Raw genomic sequence first — 22,311 nt, forward strand, 5'->3', positions numbered from 1 at the left:
CTATTTATGCTTCTCTTACAGTATTACCAAGCTCATGATAATTCAGTTGATAGCTCAGCAATGCAGAATGATTTTCCAGTAACTTTTTAGTTGTCATCAGTGATAAAATTTTATAAGGGATATAAAGAAGTTAAGTAAGTACTCATTCTCAAATACTGCCCTCAGTACGTGCATGCAACTCTCACTAACATCACAGGGATTTGTGGAAATAGGCGAAGGGCAGTCTGTGTTCTTTCTTAAGTACATAAAATTCACAACACTTTGTTCACTGAAACAAAGTATTTAAATGAGATGATCAGGCACTACAGTAATGATTCAGACAAATCTAAAAAGGCCCAATGAATTGGGCTTTTGCTTTTTGTTCTGGCAATGTTAATAGAGGTTTGGCATTGTGCTATGCTTTATTGTGTCAAAGGGTTCTATGTCAAAGCTCCTTGGAAACTGATGTGGAATCTATAATAATCCTGTATTATTTCCTCAAATAATAGAGTATGATGAGTAGTGCTAACTTCTCATGGTATTTATCTCAGGCTTCTGAGTTACAGGAAATGAAATCCTGTTGTCAATTTTGCTCAAAAGAATTCCAATATGTGATGAATTTACTCATTGAAATGGTCAAAAACAATGAAATGGGATAAATAACTTAATCATATATCATTTTATATATTCATTAATAGAATTCTAAAATGCACTTGAGATTCTAAATGGGAAAACTGAATATTATGTTCTTTTGCTTTACTTTTGTTTTAACCTAGGGGCTTAATACCCATAATGAGAATTACTTTCTCAGGCCAGTTAGGCCTAATATATCAGTTCTCCTACAAGTTCCATTACCTGGACAAGTCACTCAATGTGACGGTTAAGTTGACCATTCCCTGCATTTACTTGAGTACTTATTTTGTCCAGTATTCAATGGTTCCTTTTCAAAGGGTGCCAAAAGTTTGCAAGTCATTAAAAAGGAAAATAAAATTGGCATTTTAACAATGCAGATAAAACATATTACCATCTACACCACTGACACTTGGTGAGATGAGCTTTATGTCTAAAATGTAGGAATAAAGAGAGAATTATTTCAATGCTTCAAGTGTAGGTGATTTCATTGGTGTTTTATTTCTTCTATTTGTCCACAGCACAATTACTCTATACTTTTATAAATCCTTTTCATTAGTTGCAATGGAAGTTAAAAAAAAAACAAACATAAGATAGTGGCAAACCCTGTGAACACAAGTTTCCTAAAAGAGCTTGTCTTTGTTTTGGAATATAATCCATTCCTGAACTTGTATTCAAACTTTGTGTTTACAAACTTTCAATAATTCAGTTTGTATTTATAACTTTATCAGACTTGTTATATCTAATGCCTTGTTGGTATTAACTTTGCAAGCTAAATGTCAGGTATACTCCATATTGAGTCACTGGAGTAACTATGTAGGGAGTAAGGCAAAAGATATACTTTATTCAAAAGGAACAAATCAAATGTGCTGAATATTGGTAGTAGATAAATTTGTATGAAAATTAATGACTCTAAAGGTAGAAGAACAGTTGAACATATCTGGATCAAATTAAAAGAAAATTGTGGGAGGAGCCAAGATGGCAGAATAGAAAGATACACATATGTTAACTCCTAACCCACAGCCCATAAAACACCTATAAAGAACTCCCAACAAATTCTGGAGCAGCAGAAGACACAGAACAACAGAGTGGAGGAGATATCTGTTCCAGAGAGACCTGAAAAACTGACATGAAAGGTCTGTCCAGCGCTGGACCCAGAGCAGAGCCCAGCCCTGCCTTGGCCACACTGCACTGAGGGGAGCAGATCCAAGCAGGCTTCAGGGAAGGAATCTCCAGCAGCAGCACAGGTCCCTCCACCCACAGGTGCCAAAGGTCAGTGAGAGAGATTTTTTGGCTAGCCAAGAGGGGAGTGGGGTATCCCCATAACTCAGGCTCCCTTGGGAGGCAGCTTCGGAGGCAGCAGTGTACAAGGGCTCCCAAAGCAGGCAGGAGTGCAGATCCATTGTTGAAGGTCTCCATGTAAACCCTCTGAGGGAACTGAGCCCCGTGTGACAGCCCTGCCCCCACATGAGCAGCAGAACTTAATCTCACACTGAATAGCAGCTCCACCCCACGAAAGTCCTGAGGCTGGGAAGCAGCATTTGAATCTCAGACCCCAAGTGCTGTCTGCACAGATCTGGAGGTGAGGTGAGCGTGGAGAGGAAATTCAGAAGTCAAGTAACTGGCTGGAAAAATGCCCAGAAAAGAGGTGAAAAAAATAAGACCATAGAAGATTACTTCCTTGGTGAACAGATATCTCCTTCCATCCTTTTGGATGAGGAAGAACAATGCTTACCATCAGGGAAAAACATAAAAGTCAAGGCTTCTAAATCCCAAACATCCAAAATAAATATTCAATGGGCTCAGGACATGGAAGAGCTCAAAAAGGATTTTGAATATCAAGTTAGAGAGGTGGAGGAAAAACTGGGAAGAGAAGTGAGAGCAATGCAAAAAAAAGCACAAAAAGCAGGTCAACACCTTGCTAAAGGAGACCCAAAAAAATGCTGCAGAAAATAACACCTTGAAAAATAGGCTAACTCAATTGGCAAAAGAGGTTCAAAAAGTCAATGAGGAGAAGAATGCTTTAAAAATCAGAATTACCCAAATGGAAAAGGAGGTCCAAAAGCTCACTAAAGAAAATAGTTCTTTCAAAATTAGAATGGAACAGATGGAAGCTAATGACTTTATGAGAAACCAAGAAATTACAAAACAAAACCAAAAGAATGAAAAAAATGCAAGATAATGTGAAATATCTCATTGGAAAAACAACTGACCTGGAAAATAGATCCAGGAGAGACAATTTAAAAATTATGGGACTAGCTGAAAGCCATGATCAAAAAAAGAGCCTAGACATCATCTTTCATGAAATTATCTAGGAAAACTGCTCTGAGATTCTAGAACCAGAGGGCAAAATAAGTATTCAGGGAATCCACAGATCACCACCTGAAAGAGATCCAAAAAGAGACACTCCTAGGAACATTGTGGCCAAATTTCAGAGTTCCCAAGTCACGGAGAAAAATATTGCAAGCAGCTAGAAAGAAACAATTCAAGTATTGTGGAAATACAATCAGGATAACACAAGATCTAGCACCTTCCACATTAAGGGATAGAAGGGCATGGAATATGATATTCCAGAAGTCAAAGGAACTAGGACTAAAACCAAGAATCACCTACCCAGCAAAACTGAGTATAATACTTCAGGGGAAAAACTGGTCTTTCAACGAAATCGAGGACTTTCAAGCATTCTTGATGAAAAGACCAGAGCTGAAAAGAAAATTTGACTTTCAAACACTAGAATGAAGAGAAGCATGAAAAGGTAAACAGCAAAGAGAATTCATAAGGGACCTACTAAAGTTGAACTGTTTACATTCCTACATGGAGAGAAAATATTTGTAACTCTTGAAACTTTTTAGTATCTGGGTAGTTGGTGGGATTACACACACACGCACACACACAGAGAGACAGAGAGCACAGAGTGAATTAAATAGGATGGGATCATATCTGTAAAAAAATGAAATTAAGGGGTGAGAGAGAAATTTATTGGGAGGAGAAAGGGAGAAATGGAATGGGGCAAATTATCTCTCATAAAAGAGGCAAGCAAAAGACTTTTCAGTGGAGGGAAAAAGAGGGGAGATGAGAGAAAAACATGAAGTTTACTCTCATCACATTCAACTAAATGAAAGAAAAACATGCACACTCATTTTGGTATGGAAACCTATTTTACAATACAGGAAAGTAGGGGAGAATGGGATAAGCAGGGTGAGGGGGATGATAGAAGGGAAGGCACATTGGTGATAGGGGCAATTAGAATGCTTGGTGTTTTGGAGTGGGGGGAGGGGAGAAATGGGGAGAAAATTTGGAATCCAAATTTTTTTGAAAATGGGTGTTACAAGTTAAATAAGTAAATTAAAAAAAAAAAAGATTTCCATACCCCCCCCTCAAAAAAAGTAGTGTTGAGTCTAAAACATCTGTACCCTTTAACCCAGAGATACTATTGCTAAGTAGATATCCTAAGGTCAAGGATGAAACACCCCATAAATGTCAAAATATTGATAACATCACTTGTGTAGTAAACAACAGCTGGAAACAATGTAGAAATATGGCTATTGACTGAGGCACACCAAACTGTGATATGTGAACATATTGGAATATTATATCACGGGATACCAAAAAAATAAACAGAACAGTATGGGAAAATTTATATGAATTGATAAAAATTAGAAGTATATAGATCCAGGAAAACAACACACTAAAATGACTACAACCATGTAAACAGAAAGAAAAACTATAAAAACTGAATACTTCATAATTACAAAAGAAAACTGTGAAATAAAAGTAATGTTATTATTGATTACATTTCAGATTGCTCAGCTTGATAATGGGCATAAAATAATGTTTAATAACAAAGGACAAAATGAGAATTAGACTTGTGATTTTATAGGGAGCTCCCATATGAAGATATCCCTCTACCAATGAAAGTCAAAATGTCTTGTACAATTTACTATCCTAAAGAGTTGGCTAGAGAACTAAAAGATTCAGTGACTTGGAATCACCTTCCTTGATATGAGGATAGCTCTCTAACCACTATGGTTGGCAGATTCTCATTTATTAAATCATAGATTCTTTTCACATGGCAAGGAGGCAATATTTAAATACGTTCAGGACTTCAATTATGAATCAGGTCCAAGAGAAGGAGTTTTAATGTATTAATGCATGTTACTTTAGCTTCTTCAATCTCCTTGATTTTGTGATTTGTATGAAAAAGAATCTCAAATAGAAACATTTTCTGGAAGATCTTTTCATTTATCAGAATATTTGATAAAATAGTTTGCATTTTCAATAATTAAAATTACTAGATGATTTTAGAAGCAATAAAGGAAAATTCTGTTCTGCGGTGTTATTTCATGAAAAAGGAAAAAAAAATATCAGAAGTGCCAGTGACAAAGACTTGAAAGAGATTGATGATATTTAGCAAGCTTCTTAAGAATGAAGACTGTCCTACTTTAATATCTATAAATCTATAGTTCCTGGTATATCATATGTACTTAACAAATATTTAATGATTGATTGATAGAATAAACAAATAATTTGGGATGCAGATGGGTAACAATACTGCATTAAGAAAATACTTTTTCCCAGTATAGCAGTTGATATTTAGCATTTTTCAAGTTTTCAAAAGATGTTACATATAGAGTCTCATTGATTTTTATGCTCATGACTGTTAAACAAGTGCGACATAACAAAGAAGTGATTTGCCTATGATCACATACCTAGAGTTTCAGAAATGATGTCCAAATCAAGTCTTTCAATTTTAGATTCAGTGTTCTTTTTATAATATCACACCACTTACAAATATAGAGAAAAGAGAGTTATGACTGTATGAAAAATAAATTTTAAAAATTAGGTGACTCAAGCAGAATAGGGACCATTTAGAAATGATATTAAAAAAATTACTTTACAAGTATGGTCAAAAGGAAAAAGAAAAGGGGACTCCTCTAAAAAGAACAGTGTGACTTCACAGTATATTCTCCATTTAGCTTATATTTTAAGAAGTCATGTAAAAAGAGCAATTAAATCTTGAGAGTCAAGATGATAGAATACAGGCCAGGACCCAGCTGAACTCTTCCAATATCCCCCTCCATACAACTTTAGGACAATGCCTCAAATGAAAATTTGAAGTGACAAAGTCAACAAAATGTAAGAGGGATGTATTTATCCAGTCTAAGTCAACTTAGGTGGTCCATATGAATGGTTTATAACACCAAGATCAGTATAGGCCCCCACACAACAACAGGAATAGTGGAGGTGAATTTTGAAGGTAGTTGTGAGAACAGCAGCCAAAGCTTCAGGAACTCCCAACCCAGAGTTAGCAAACACATTAGACAATTGGCCAGAAAGGTATTTAAGGGGACCTTTTGCTGGCACTGTGTGCACCTGTTGTTAATTGGAAATTCTATTGCCTGTTAGCAGTTCTGGGTCACAGTTCCAAATGGAGAAGAGAATTTTTGATCAGTCACAAGGTTGAAAAGAAGCACAAAAAAATCAATAAAGAGAAGAATTCTTTTAAAAATAGAATAGAGAAATTAGAAGATGGAGTACAAAAGGTTATTAAAGAAAATAATTCCTTAAAATTTAGGGAAAGTAATAGAAGTTAATGATGCCAGGACACTTCAAGAAACAGTTAAAGTCAAAATAATAAAAAAAAAAAATACAAAAAAAATACAAAAATTTCTACTTGGAAAAAATTACTTGGAAGGGACCTGGAAAATAGATAAGGAGAGATAATTTAAGAATTGTTCAATTATCTGAAAATCATGATTCCAAAAAAAAAAGAGCTTAGATATCATATTTCAAGAAATTGTCAAGGAAAACTATCCCTATATCTTATGTCCAAGAAGTGAAATACAAGTTGAAATAATCCTTTGATCACTTCCGAAAAGAAGTCCAAAAATGAAAACTCAGGAATATTATAAGCAAATTCCATAACTCTAAGGTCAAGGAGAAAATATTGCAAGCAGCCAGAAAGAAAAGAAAAACTCAAATGCCATGGAGTCAAAGTCAGGATCACATAAAATTTAGAAGATTCCACATTAGATGAGTAATGGCTTAGAATATGATATTGCAGAAGGCAAAGAAACCAGATTTTTAAACAATAACCTACCTACCAAAATTGAGTATAACACCTCAGGAGTAAGGAGTGGAGGAGGAAGCATATTTAGTGGGATAGAGTATTTCTAGGCATTCTTGTTGAAAAGACCAGAACAGAATAAAGTTTGCCATTCAAAAATCATAAGAGTTTCAATAAATTCAAGCAGTTTACATTCCTATATGGGAAGAAGACACATGTAACACCTAAGAACTTTATTAATATTAGAGCACTTAGGAAGTGTCTACATAAACAGATAAACTGGGTGTGAATTGGATATGTTTGTGTGATCTCAAAAAAGAAAAATGTAGAGAGAAAGGGAGATGCACTGGGAGAAGGCAGAAGGGAGAAATAGAATGGGGGAAAGAGGCACACAAGGAAGAGTTTTTATAGTGAAGGGAAAGTGGGAGTTAGGGGTGACAGGCAATGCTCAAACCTTTCATTGGAAATAGTTAAAAAGAGTAAAGAAGGGAGGAGGGAGAGAATGATAAAATGGAAGAACTATTAAGAGATGTAGTGTTCAGAAACAAAATAAACTTTTGAGGAGGGACAGGATACAAAGAGAGAGAAGGAAGGGCAAAGAGAAGAAAATATGATGCAGGGAATCACAGTTTGTAATCAAAACTGTTAATGTAAAGGGGATGAACTCACTCATAAAATGAAAGTGGATAACAGAATGGATTAGAAAATAATAAAACAATACGTTGTATAAAATACACACACTTAAAAAAGGAACACACACATATGTAAAACAAAGGCCTAGAGCAGAACCTATTTTGCTTTAGCTGAAGCCAAAAAGGAAGAGGAATCATGATATCAAACTAAACAAAAGCAAAAATATAACTAGTTTAAAAAAATAATGAGGGAAACAATATTTTATTTAAAGGTACCATAATAATAAAGTAATATAAAAAAAAAAACTTCAATTTTCTCTGAGAAAAGCCTCACTTCTCAAATATATAGAAAACTGAGTCAAATTTACGAAAAAAATTAAAAATCTACAATATTAAATCATTAAAGGACTAAAAACTAAAAATGATTGGTAGTTTTCAGAAGAAGTCAAAGTTATATTCATAGATGTATTTTAACAATGTTCTAAGTCATTATTGACTGTTGTGTTATGAATGTATATTTAATAGAATTGATATATTTTTGCATAATGGGAAGATCTTTCTCATCCATTAATAAGTCCATGCGGCCTGCTTGAATCACACGTAAACCTAAGTCACATGAGTTTGGGGTCACATGAAGCCTGTAGTGGAAAGAGCTTGATGAATGGGGAGAACAGGAAAGGGTGAAGCAGGAAGGGTGAAACAGGAAGAGGTGGAGCTGAAGCTGAAGCTGAGGTGAAAGGAAGTTAGAGACAAATTGGAGCTGGGAAAGACAGCTGCCTAGCATGAATGAGAGAGCTTGTTTGTTGTTTGTTTAAGGGAGATGGTTTGTGAGAAGCCTAACAGAGGGATGGCTTGGAGATGGTATTGCCCTCTGCATCATTATTCTTTATAGATTTCTTTGCTGCTATGATGGATTCAGCTTTCTGGTGTCTGAATTGATGTTTTGGTTCTGTCTTCCATGTGGAGAGTCTGTTGTATTTCATGATTCAGAATTGTGCCGGGATATTCATGGCCACAATGGATGCTGTGAATGTCATATTGGCACTACACTTGTTTAAAAGAAAAGTAAAACAACTCTGAGGTAACACCTTATGCTTATCAGAAAGTACAAATACTGGAGGGAATGACAGAAAATAGCTATAACAATAAACTCCTAATGGAGTAGTGTATTAGTTCAACCATTCTGGAGAACAATCTGGAACTATCTCACAAAGCTTAGAAAGTTATGTATTCTCTTTGATCCAGTAATACCACTACTGGGTCTATACCTCAAAGAGATCAAAAAAGGAAAAGAACCCATATGTACAAAAAATATTTAGAGAAGCTCTTTTTTACAGCAGCAAACTACTGGAAATTGAGGAACTGCTCATTGATTAGGGAATGGCTGAACAAGTTGCAGTATGTGATTGTTATTGAGAGCTATTTTGCTATAATAAATGGTAAAGGGAGATCATTTCAGAAAAATAAAAACACAACATATATGAACTGAAGTAAACTGAAGAGACAAGAACTGAGGGAGCATTGTGCACAGTATGCATAAATGCGATAAGAAACAACTGTGGAAGATTGGCTACTATAATTAATACAGTGATCCAAAACAATTTCAGAGAACTTATGATGAAAAATTGCTACCTACTTCTAGAAAAAGAACCAGTGAACTTTGATTGCAAATTGGGGTATAACTTCTTCAATTCATTTTTCCCTTTTTTTAGTGATATGGCTAATATAGAAATATAATTACATGTTATCACATATATAATTAGCATCATATTGTTTGCCTTCTCAATGAATCAGTGGATGGGGAGATCAGGGAAGGGGGGAAAGAATCAGGAACTCGAAATCTAAAAGAAAGGAATGTTAAAAAAATAAAATTAAAGTTGCAATGAAGAGCATATTACCAAGGAAAAATATAGAATGGCATGGTACTAAAAGAATGTGAAAAAGTGTTAAGGTCATGTATGATTTCAGGCTTATGAAAATTGCTATATATATTCTTCCTATTTACATATGGAACATGACTCAGAAAATGTGAACTACTTCCCTTCTCTCCTGTCATATTCACTTTAATGTCCTTTTAACACCTTAATGCCAGACTGAGCAAATAGACGTTTGCTGACCCTCGTTACCTGCTTTATATCTTTTTATTCAATTAAATTCTGTGTCCTGGCTAGGTAGGAGGCTATAGAAACAATGGGCAGTCTAAGTTTATGATGATATTGATTAGGGAACTCAAATTTCAATAAAGATGTGTCACTATTTTACTCCTTAATGTTTAGAAAATTATTTGAGAAAATTTGCAGTTAAAAGATTGTCCAAGATTACACAAACAGTACTTATTGAACAGGGATTAACCCCTTGATCTTTCTAACCTCAAGATCAATTTTCTATCCCTTAAACAGTGCTGTCTAAATTCTCGGACTAAAATGTTTTTAACTTGGAGGAATGGGACCAGCCAACACCATCCAGTCAGATGACAATCAAGTCCCAGAACCTTACTCTAAATGAATATAACCCGACTGGATTATGCAACTGTTCTTCTGGCCCATTAGCAAACAGCCAGTATGCTACCATCAAATATGAGAAAGATCAGTGCTTTTTGTTTACGAAGGTGACAGAATGAGCAGCTTTCCATAGGTGCATGTGGGAGTGAGTTCGATTCAATAAAAATTATGAGAAAGCTCTGGAGCAAATTGAAGAAAATCTTATTTATTGGTCTCCCTTCCTTCAGCACAAATATAAACAGTAGTTCACCAGGATCAACAGTACCTTTTTCAAATTCATAAATTTACTTGAAAGTGACAGAGGAAACTTGTTTCCTTGGGTAAAATGGTGGAAAAGTGTGAAAAAAGATGAGAGGAAAAAACATTAATAGCTACTCAACTAGATAATGCAATAGAAAAGGAATTATTGGAGAGGCTAAAACAAGATATGTATGGTGACATCTACAACTTTTCTGTTCATCCCTTTGACAAAGTTTTGGAACATCAGGAAGTTGAAAGTGACACCTCAAATACTGAAGAGAAAGAGGAAGAGGAAGAAGAAGATGATGATGACTTGAACAAAAGGGAATTTGTGGCAGATGATGAGGTGGAAGAGAGCAGCATCAGTGATTCTGAGGCTGTAGACAAAGTAGAAGCTATCAGTGAAGAAGATGATGAGGAGAATTCTAGTGAAGTAGAAAAAGCTATTACTAGCAAACACAAAGACAAAGCCCCATTGAAAGATCCCATGAAGAGAAATTGAGACTATGCAGAAACAGAGGATAAGTGGGAGGCAGAAACAGTGACTAGACCCCAGACTGCTTGATTGTTTTCAGACATTTTGTAAATAGAAATAGGAAGGAGTATTCTCATTTTTCTATCTTTTAAAAGATCCTCTCTCTCTCATTTTGTGTTTAACACAAAATTTGTTGTTAAATACACTATTTGTCACTCAAATACTCATACTTTTCTTCTTTTGTGAAGGGATGGAGAAAACCTTAAATTCTGATCAGGATTTTCATGGGAGAAGCAGATGTATTAAAATAACAATTGGGCAGGTGAAGGCTCACAGGTTGGGGTTAAGCTTCCAATAGCCTTAGAATGGCATAGCATCATTTCCCACTTGATTTGACTTTTGTTCAGTCATATCTAACTGTGATTCATTTGGCATTTTCTTGACAAAGATGCAAGAGTGGTGTGGCATTTCCTTCTCCATCTTATTTTACAAATGAGGAAACTGAGGCAAACAAGGTTAAGTGACTCACTCATGGTCACACAGCTAATATATGTCTGAGGCCACATTTGAAGTCAAGTCTTTCTTACTACAGGTCTGGCATTCTGTCAACTAGCCAACTGGCTGCTTGATCACACTCCTTTTTGCTTAAGACATTTTTTGTTTTTTGGTTTTATTTACTCTTCTTTGTCTCTGCTCCTTTGGAGTTAAGAGGGAAAAAGAAACAGGCCACCTTATTTCTGGTCTCTTTTATACAAGGGGGGGAAATCTTCCTCCTCCCAAAATGAGCTTTGTCATTCAAACTGTAAGGAAGACATGGGAATCCTTTTCTTCAGGTTAATGGAGGATGAAGGAAAGGTAATATTTGATCTTCAAAGTAAGAAAATAAATATTTATTTTTTTAAAGACAATGTGTTTGTCTACATTTCAGCTTTGGTTTGCTTCCTGAAAGGTGTTGTACTTTTCTGATAAGAGCTAGTATCTTCTTATCTTCATAACTTTGGAAAGCTTTTGCTAGCAGAATTTGAAAAAAAAAAAAAGGAATGTCTTGGAAAAAAATGATTTAAACTTTAGAGGAATAGGTGTTCTATGACAATATCTCAGTATAAAGGGTTATAGTTATAACGAAAATTATAAATAAAGAGAAATGGAGCTGTCAGTTGAGATCACTGAAATTTCCCAATAGCAATTGATGTAAGACTGGTTAAGGGGAGATTGTTTAAATGTTCACCGCATGAAATTTATTTTGCTTGTTTTCTCACTTACCTCGAATACTTATTTATATTAGGGGTAGAGGTACATGTAAATTAATACATGAGCTACTATATCCTCTTATTTATGAGAAACTTGCATTTCCTAGGAGCATGGTTATAATATGATTTTATTCATTGTGAGATTTCTGAAATAAATCAGTATCCACTCCTTCCATATTAAAACTGTCTCCAAAGCAGGGATAATGTCTCCCACTGCTTTAAAGGAATCAAATTTGTTCCCATATCCCAATCCATATTGACATCATACACACAACTAGGGTCATACAATTTGTACTTACTGAGTTATATGTTTAAGCAGTTGATCGATCTTGTGTTTATAGCCATATAAACATGTATGACAACCAGAAAAATCAGATGAGAAAGTAAGCAACACAATGAGCATGAGGAATTTTGGTTGACAGCCAGGAGACTCAGATCTTTGTCTCTCATGTTCTTTCCTTCCTCTGACTGATCAAGGAGAAGAATGAGGTCAAATATATTAAAGGGAGTTGAGATTTTCTTTAAAGACAAGATGACTCTACCCAAAATTTAGTCTCTTGAAGATTAATCTCTGAGAGTATATTTACAGATATGACCAAAAGGAAAAAGAAAAGATGGGCTCCTCTAAAGAAAGCAATGTGATTTGATAGTATATCTCCAACAAGATCATTTTCTGAAAAGTGAAATTACAAAAAGCTTTAAGGAAAAAAAAAACAGTCATGGGCAAATGCAGAAGAGTGGCATGGAGCTGAAAGAAAACATATGAGTCTTCTAAAAGTTCTAATTACCAAAGGAGTCCTGGAGGAGCGGTCTAGGGAAAGGTCATTCTTAAACATGATGCATTATTCGACTAAGATGACCACATTTCCTCTGAGAGAGGACAAAACTGATAGTCTCCAGGTTTCTCTCACTTGCAAGTCTCCAAAACTGATGTTCAAAAATATGTCACCAAACTATTCAACGCTGCAATAGAGTCCATTTGCCATTTATAGAGACGGGCATATCTATAGCAACATTCTTATTGTGTCAGCCATGATTTACAGTAACACTAATAAATTCTTAATAAATACATGTCTATTATCTTTGAACATCATTATCTCGATTTTTATGAGATCAATGATTTTACAATATGGCAATAATTTATAAGAACATGAGAGAACTGGGAATAAAATCAGATTTTTACCTTCAAAAATATATTTTTTCTCTTTAAATTTAGAGAAGAGCACATTCATTACAAACATGTGTCTATTTATCATGAATAATGGCTTGTGATAGATCATTTAACTTCTTCCAAAATGTGTCTTTGAGAGTCAGTGGCCAGAGAAGTGTGTGTGTGTGTGTGTGTGTGTGTGTGTGTGTGTGTATTTATATGTGTGTATGTGTGTGTAAGATATATATATATGTGTGTGTGTGTGTATGTATAGTTATATATGTGAGTATTGTAAACTAAATTCCAAATTATTAGGTTAATTAACAGCTCAAATTATGAAATATTAAAATCATTATAAATAACCCAGGCTAAAATGTTCAATTTTTCTGAGACAATATGAATAAGTAAAATTCTGTTAAAATATAGTTCTTTCTATGTGACATTGAACATGGGAATGAAAATGAAATATTCCATGTAGCATATAAATTATTTTGATGAATCATGTGGTAATCTTCCAAAATTCTAAAGAAAAAAATTTGTAAGAGTTAAACTTAGGGAAGACTAAGACACAAAGTTCTGAGCATGATTAATTCATTATTAAAGTCCAAATTTACCAACAATGAGATCATCCTCTACTAGAAAAGTTGGAAGCAAACAGCTATTGTTACTTTTTGCTCCTGCTACTTGTTCTTTACGTAACTGAAAGCTTGTCTTAGGCTATCACTAATCCTTGCCCTGAACTGTGACCCCTATATACAGCATCCTTCCTGTATCCTAACTGCTTCTGGTTTCTAGTTCTTAGGTATTTTTTATAAAACCTAAAACTGATATTTGTCACTGCTACAAATACATCAGACCTGTTTCTTGGATCCAGGATCACATTTTGCCTATTTCTAAAAATTTAGTTGTTAGGAGAAATGGTGTTTCCTCAAACTCCTGGTATCTTATTCATGAAGCAGTCTTTTTATAATGTGATTTTATATGTAATTATTTTTAAAATTCATTTAAAATTAATTTCAAAATCTCTCACTCTCTGCAAACCCTCCCCATCCATTGTGAAGGTAACAAATGTAACATCAGTTATGTCTTTGAATTAAAGCTAAACATATTTATGCATTAGCCATGTTACAAAAAAGAAAAAAGAGAAGGATGGAAAGAAGGAAGGAAGAAAGGAAGGAGGAAAGGAGGGAAGGAAAGAAGCAAAGAAGGAAGGAAAGGAGGAAAAGAAGGAAGGAAAAAGGAGGTAAAGAAAGAGAAAGACAGAAAAAAGAAAGAAAGAGAGAAAAAGAGAAAGAAAAAAGAAAGAAGGAAGGGAGGAAGGAAGGAAGAAAAAGAAAGAAAGAAAAAAGAGAAAAAAAGCAAAAAACATACACCAATCCCCATTCCAAGTCCATCAGTTCTTGCTCTGGAGGTGGATATTTCTATTTTCATCATGAGTCCTTCAGAATTGTCTCAAATTTTTGTATTGCTTAGAAAAGCTAAGTAATTCACAGTTCATTCTTATATAATATTGCTGTTACTATGTAAAATATACTTTTGATGCATTTTGTATCAGTTTATAGAAGTCTTCAAAGCTTTCTTTTTTGTCTGAAAAAAAACTTGCTCATCATTGTATAGGTTCTACATCTACTTTCCTATTGAGTACATTTTCACCATAGTCATGCTATGTAGTCGAACTAAAATAAATGGAAGAAATCATATAACAAATCAAAACATGATACAGAAAAACACACATACACACAAACATGATCTACTACATTCTGCGAATGACTCCCATATTTCTTTCTCTGAGTGTGGAAGGCATTTTGCCTTAGAAAACCACCATTGGGATTTTTTTTTTTTAATGAGTTCTTGCGTTATTACAAAATTCCAAGTCTACCAGAAAAAAACTCTCACACACTGTGGTCGTTGCTGTGCACAGATTTCTCCTGGTTCTGCTCCTTTCACTCAGCATTAGATCATATAAGTCCTTCCAGGCCTCTCTGAAGTCTTCTTGCTCATCATTTCTTATGGCACAACAGTACTCCATTACATTCATATACCATAATTTATTCAGCCATTCCCCAATTGATGGGCATCCCCTTGACTTCCAGTTTTTGGCAACTACAAAGAGTGCTGCTATAAATATTTTTGTACATGTGGGACCCTTTCTCATTTTTATGATCTCTTGGGGATACAGTCCTAGTAGCGATATTGCTGGGTCAAAAGGTATGCATATTTTTGTAGCCCTTTGGGCACAGTTCCAAATTGCTCTCCAGAATGGTTGGATGAGCTCACAGCTCCACCAACAATGAATTGGTGTGCCAATTCTCCTACATCCTCTCCAGTATTTATCATTTTCTTGTTCTGTCATGTTTGAAAATCTTATACATATGATGTGGTACCTCAGAGTTGTTTTGATTTGCATCTCTCTAATCAACAGTGATTTGCAGCATTTTTTCATATGATTATAGATATCTTTAATTTCTTCTTCCATAAATTGCCTGTTCATATCCTTTGGCCATTTATCAATTGGGGAATGACTTGTATGGTTATGCATTTGAGTCAGTTCTCCATATATTCTAGAAATGAGGCCTTTATCCCCGAGCTTAGCTGTAAAAATTCTTTCCCAATTTACTACATCCCTCCGAATTTTGGTTGAATTGGGTTTGGTTGTGCAAAAACTTGTCAGTTTAATGTAATCAAAATTATCCATCTTGCATTTCATAATGCTTTCTATCTCTTTTTGGTAAAAAGTTCTTCCCTTCTACATATATCTGATAAATACACTATTCCTTGCTTCTCCAGTTTATTCATGGTATCAATCTTTATACCTAAATCATGTACCCATTTGGACTTTATTCTTGTGTATGGTGTCAGGCATGGGTCTATGCCTAATTTCTGCCACACTGTTATCCAGTTTTCCCAGCAATTTTTGTCAAACAGTGAGTTCTTATCCCAGAAGCTGGGCTCCTTGGGTTTATCAAACAGGAGGTTGCTATATTCCTTGCCTATTGTGTCTTGAGTGCCAAGTATATTCCACTTGTCTACCTCTCTGTTTCTTAGCCAATACCAAGTGGTTTTGATAATTGCTGCTTTATAGTACAATTTGAGGTCTGGTAGCACTAGGCCACCTTCCCAAGCATTTCTTTTCATTAGTCCCTTTGATATTCTGGACCTTTTGTTCTCCCAGATGAATTTTGATATTATTTTATCCAGCTCTAGAAAATAATTATCTGATAGTTTAATTGGTATGGCACTAAATAAGTAAATTAATTTAGGTAGAATTTTCCTTTTTATTATATTAGCACGGCCTACCCATGAGCAACTGATGTTTTTCCACTTACTTAAATCTGACTTTATTTGTGCAAAAAGTGTCTTGTAATTGTGTTCATATAATCCCTGGGGTTGTTTTGGCAGGTAAACTCCTAAGTATTTTATACTGTCTACCCTAGCTTTAAATGGGATTTCTCTTTCTATCTCTTGCTGTTGGACTTTGTTGCTAATATATAGGAATGCAGAAGCTTTGTGTGGGTTTATTTTGTACCCTGCAACTTTGCCAGAGTTGTTTATTAAGTAGTTTTTTACTTGAATCTCGGGGATTCTCTAAGTAAATCATCATATCATCTCCAAAGAGTGATAATCAAGTTTCTTCTTTGGCTATTCTTATTCCTTCAATATCTTTATCTTGTCTAATTACTATAGCTAACATTTCTAGTAACATATTGAATAACAGTGGTGATAATAGACATCCTTGTTTCACCCCTGATCTTACTGGGAATGCGTCTAGCTTATGCCCACTGCATGTAATGCTTGCTGAAGGTTTTAGATAGACACTGCTTATTATTTTATGGAAAGTTCCCTTTATTCCTATGTTCTCCAGTGTTTTTAATAGGAATGGATGAATATTTTAAAAAATACAAATTGCCCAGATTAACAGAAGAGGAAGTTGAATACTTAAACAACCCCATCTCAGAAAAAGAAATTGAACAAGCCATTAATGAACTCCCTAGGAAAAATTCTCCAAGGCCAGATGGATTCACAAGTGAATTCTATCAAACATTTAAAGAACAGTTAATTCCAATACTATATAGACTATTTTTGAAAATTGGGGAAGAAGGAGTCCTCCCAAATTCTTTCTATGACACAAATATGATTTTGATACCCAAGCCAGGAAGAGACAAAACAGAGAAAGAAAATTATAGACCAATTTCCCTAATGAATATAGATGCAAAAATTTTAAATAAGATTTTAGCAAAACAAATACAGCATCTTGTCATGAGATTAATATATTATGATCAGGTAGGTTTCATACCAGGAATGCAGGGCTGGTTCAATATTAGGAAAACTATTAGCATTGTTGATCACATCAACAACAAAGCTAACAAAAATTCTAATTTTTAATAGATTGCTTTTTCATTTAACTTTTGCATCTCCTTTTCCATTTGTCCAATTGTTCAAATTAGATTTTGTATCTCTTACCATTTGTCCCTTTTTTAAACAAACTTCTGCTGTGAATTCTTTTTTTCATATTTTTGAAGTCACTGGCCATTTTTTCTTCTACCTCTCTAATTTGTCTTTTAAATTCCTTCTTGAGCCTTTCCAACAATGCTCTTTGATCTTGAGACCAGTTCATATCCTCTTATGAGGTTTCAACTGGGAGTACAGTCTCAATGCTGACCTCTTTAGTATTATATTCTGATCTTTTTTCTCTGTAGTAAGATTATATGGTTTTTTCTTTCCTAGTTTACTTCTTGCTCATGATGATTGCCTTTTTCCTGGCTTTTAGAGTGGATCTCTGCTTATGGGGCACAGTTGATTCTGTCTCATGGTTCTTGTGCTTAGGACTTGAGGCTTTGTGCATTGTTGCCTCTGATTCTTTCAGAAAGAAGCTAGAATACTTCAGCTTACCTGCTGCTGAGTTTTCTGGTATGAAAAAGCAGAGGTCAGGTGATGTCATTCTGAGTTTCCCCAGATTTACCCTGGAGCTCACTACATGAGGTGTGATAAGGGGGAGGGTTGGCCTGGCCAGAGGAGTTTTCCTCTCCTGTGCTAGAGCACAGGCAGACTCAGTGGTTGGAGAGCCCATATCTGTGCTAGTGTTTTCTCAATTCCCCTGGTTGAGATTAGGCATGCTTGGGGTCTTGGTGTTGGTGCTTATGGGCTCAGGATCTCCTCCTGGTGTGCTGAAGTAGGGCTGTCTGGGAAAACTCTTATCCTGCACTGGTCTCCTTCAGCCAGACCAAGAGGGAAGTTCCTTTGTGATTTTCATGGTCTCTTGAGCTAAGAGGCTGTTTATCCCTTCAGCTGACCCAAGATTTTTCCTGGGAAAATATTCTCTGGGTTTTTCAAGGTCAACAAGGGGAGGGGATAGCACTTACAGATCACTCCACCATCCTGGCTCCTGGAAGTTCAAGCAGGTGATGTACAGATATTTAATTTGTGTACTGATAGTCTCAGGAGTGACTGCTGCTGTTACCAGGAGTCTTGTGCTTTTCTCTCACTCAGTTCCACGGAACTGCTGTCCTGAGCTGGGAATCAGCTCTGCTTCTTCTCTTTCAGACTGCACAATGCTTCCTAATCTGCTCAGTTATGGTGTCTGCACTGCTGTAGCCTGCATGCTCTGCACTCTCCCAGTCCCCTCCCACAGATACTTCCTGTCTCTTCTCCACCATCTTTTGTTGTAGATTTTCAAAAGCTTTTTCTGCATCCATTTTTATGACTTTTTAAAAAGTGATCTATTATGCTGATTATTTTTTTAGCTTTGGTACATCCTAGAATCTCTTGTATAAATCCATCTTGATCATGATGAATGATTTCTTGGATAAATTGCCGTAACTTGTTTGAGAAGATTTTTTTCTTTAAATCACTTGTTGATGTTGATTTATACTTCTCTTTCCATAGATTTCTTTCTCTCCTTTACATATTAGTACTATTCTTCTATTAGAACAAATCTGTCAGGGTGAAATTTTATCAACTTCTAAAAATAATTTGTGTAATATTAGTCAATTTTTCTTTAAAAGTTTGATAGAACTCTCCCGTTAATATATAATGATGAAGAGGTGTTTTATTTTTGCTTGTTTTGATTTGCTGTTGTTGTGCTTTTTTTGATAGTACATTTATAGTTCACTATAGTTCCTTTTGGAGATTGGGATGCTTAATATCTCAGTTTGTTCTTCTCTTAGCTTGAGTACCTTATATTTTTTTAAAGTAACTTACTATTTTACATTTTCAGTTTGAAAGCATATAACTGCATAATAGGGTCTGATTATTCTTCATATTTATTCTGGTTCTGTTGTGATTTTATCTTAATCATTTGATTTTTTTTAATTGAATTTTCTACCCTCTTCTTTTTTGAATAATGTTGGATACAAATTTCTGAATTTTAATGGTATTTTCAAAGAACCAGTTTTTAACTTTATTTATGATTTCTATAGTCATTCTGATTTACAGTTTATCTAATTTTGAATATCTACTCTTTTGTATATATTTTATATTTGTTTAATTGTTGATTTTCTAGTTTTTAAAATTGCATATTCATATTCTCTGTTTCTACTTTCTTTGTGTGTCTTTTTTAGTAATATTATTTTCCATTAATTTATTTATTTTGATCTAATTAGGACAGTAGAATGATCACTAGTTCAGAAGTCAAACCACTTTGATTTAAATTCCATCAAATATTCTTTGGATCTTCTTCAGCAAATCACTTCACCACTATAACCCACAGTTTTCTCATCTTTAAAGTGAATTGGTTAGACTAGATGTCCTCTGAGGTCCCATACATCTATGCAATATGATATCATAATTCACTTTCTGCTCTGTAATCGTGAATAATGCCTCATATATCATCTCACTGGTCAGTGAGTTCTCTTTTACTAGTAGTAATATAGCTAATTTGCTAGGCTATTACTGTGAATTAAGATAATGAAGGGTTGAGTTTTAGTAGAAATTACCATAAATGTTAAGAAAATTACATTTTATTATCAATAAATATTTTAAAGTTTGATTTTATTTTATTCTGAATTTAACAAACTGCAAAGAACATTTTCATATACAAAATAAAGCTGAAAAAAGAGAACTACATTTTAAAAGATGAATATTTATTACATAAAACTTTCTTTAAAATTTTTAAAATCCCATTTTTTTTTTTACTTTTTCTTCATTTTTAGTCTTTACAAAGGGAGATTTAATGAAAAGATAGAACAATAAAATAAATCAATATGATTTTCTCTCCCCACCACCTGGGATAAAACTCTTTCCCATACTATCTCAAGCACTAAGGTGAAGAGATACAAACCTACATTGTATTCACCACATTGAGTTCCATTATGAATGTGATATTTGTGATAGATGGGTTACTGTTGCTCTGTTAGGTGACATTTATCCATTTCTTTATTGGCCCAAGTTTACTACTTGAGACTTTGTCCTATTCTTATCTGTCCCCCAAGCCTAGCATGGATTGTAGCTCTCAGATTTTCTTTTTCCCTTCACAAATTTAAAACCTAATAAATTTCACCTTTACCCAAAAATTGGAAAGAACAAACACCGAAAGTGAAAGAACAGTGACCTATATTCATTGATGCATGATGGAATGCTGAAAGAGATCAACAGTCCATTGCTTTTCTCCTCACATAAAGGCTTAAAGCATGTTAAAGTATGTCTTCACTCTATTACAACTAGGCAGGAAAGAGCACTGAGTATATTCAGAGTTCTCCTTTCTCCACCCCAGCTTCATATATGTTAGCCTCATTTTTCCCTAAAAGGCCACAAGACCAGTCTTGATAGGGACAGAGCAATGCTCAAGTTAAGTTTTTCTAGAAATAATAACGTGACTTGCTAATCACTTAGCGACATAAAAGGCACACCCATTTGAATGACTGCCCTAAGACCTTGTTATGAAAATGACCTTTTATGCTTGAGGCAAGTGCTATTGTATCTTTGTTGAATAACTTTTCCATGTTAAGATTATATAATCCTTTTTTGGCTGACTTTGCTTGACAGTTAGTTACATTTATTGCAAACAAAAAAAAGGAAGTTCTTGACACCAAAGTCTTTAACATTATCAAATGATTCAGCATAAAATATCTATAATTTTGTCAGTGTAAATGCCATGAAAAAAAGACACAATATCATTTGTTTTGCTACTGCACCCTAAAGACTATGGGAACTTTCCATCTGACTTACAGCTGAAATTTCCCATTAGAATGTGAACTCCTCAAGAGGAGGGACCATCTTATTTTTTTATTTGCAAGCCAAGTGCTTATCACAAGTCTTTGTACAAAGTAATCACTTAATTAATTCTTCTTTAATTCATATTTTCATTTATTTGTTCATTAAATATTTGATGACAAATTATAATGACTTCATTTTATCCCAGGATCAATTGTGAATTAATAATATGCTTGTCTAACACCCTAAATCACCACATGGTTAGCAAAGTAGGAGTGGTCACACCTATACCTTCTCTGAATCTCTGAACCCCCATGTGGAGATGGTGTCAAGCAAGCTGAATGTGAATGCTCATAATGTGTGCATTTAGCCCGTCCATCATTTTATTTTCTTCCTTTCCCTCTCCTCTCCTCCTCTCTCCTCACTTCTTCTCTCCTTTCCTCTTCTCCCATCTCTTCCTATTCCCTCCTCCCCTCTCTCCTCCTCTCCCTTTTCTTTCCCCTTCCTTTCCTTTTCCCTCCTCTCCTGCTGTTCTGCCCAAAGGAAGGCAAATTTTGATGCCTGAAAGCTGCCTAGGTAACTTGGGGTTTACTGACTAAATTTCTTTCTCAAACACCAAGCCTTAAACCCAATTCACTCTGGAACTCATAGATTGGACAACAATAGCTCTCTGCCCTTCTAGCACAGATTGAATGTAAATAGTGTCATTTCTCTTTTGGCCAGCAACACTGAAAATCTCCCCCTCCCACTTTGACTTTTTTTATTAAAAGGGGCATACCTTGACTCACTTTATTCACTGAATGGGCACTGTCTCACTCGAAGTGAAAACCTATAAAGACCTTAGCTTAAAAGGTCCAAGGTGTCCCACTGCATTTTGAATCGTCTTCAGTCCTCTTGATCAATATCTGGCCACTGGAGCCAGATGGCTCTGGAAGAGAAGTCAGGCTGGTGACCTTGCACAGCCCTCCTAACTAACATCAAAGTCAATTGCAAGTCATGTCATTATCTCCCTGAGATCATGATCCTCTTCAAGAGTGAAGGACAAACCACACACACATTTCATTTGCCAACATTTTTAAATGTATGCCCTCCTCATCCAGTCATCCAGATAGTTTTTGACACATTATCAATATTCCAATTCAAGAAAATTCTTTTGGGGGTCATATGAAGACATAAGTAACATCTTTCTACTATTTCCTTAGTGACCAAGAATAAATACATTGAAAACAATCATAATTC

The 22,311-nt window shown here is 34.9% G+C and overlaps 1 pseudogene; it reads left to right on the plus strand.

Annotated features, from left to right (window-relative positions):
- The first annotated feature begins 9,778 nt into the window (after positions 1-9,778).
- LOC140507844 (protein MAK16 homolog pseudogene) lies at positions 9,779-10,614 on the plus strand (annotated as a pseudogene).
- Positions 10,615-22,311: the final 11,697 nt, after the last annotated feature.

This window comes from Notamacropus eugenii, chromosome 5 (assembly GCF_028372415.1).
Source record: "Notamacropus eugenii isolate mMacEug1 chromosome 5, mMacEug1.pri_v2, whole genome shotgun sequence".
Taxonomy (NCBI): Eukaryota; Metazoa; Chordata; class Mammalia; order Diprotodontia; family Macropodidae; genus Notamacropus; species Notamacropus eugenii.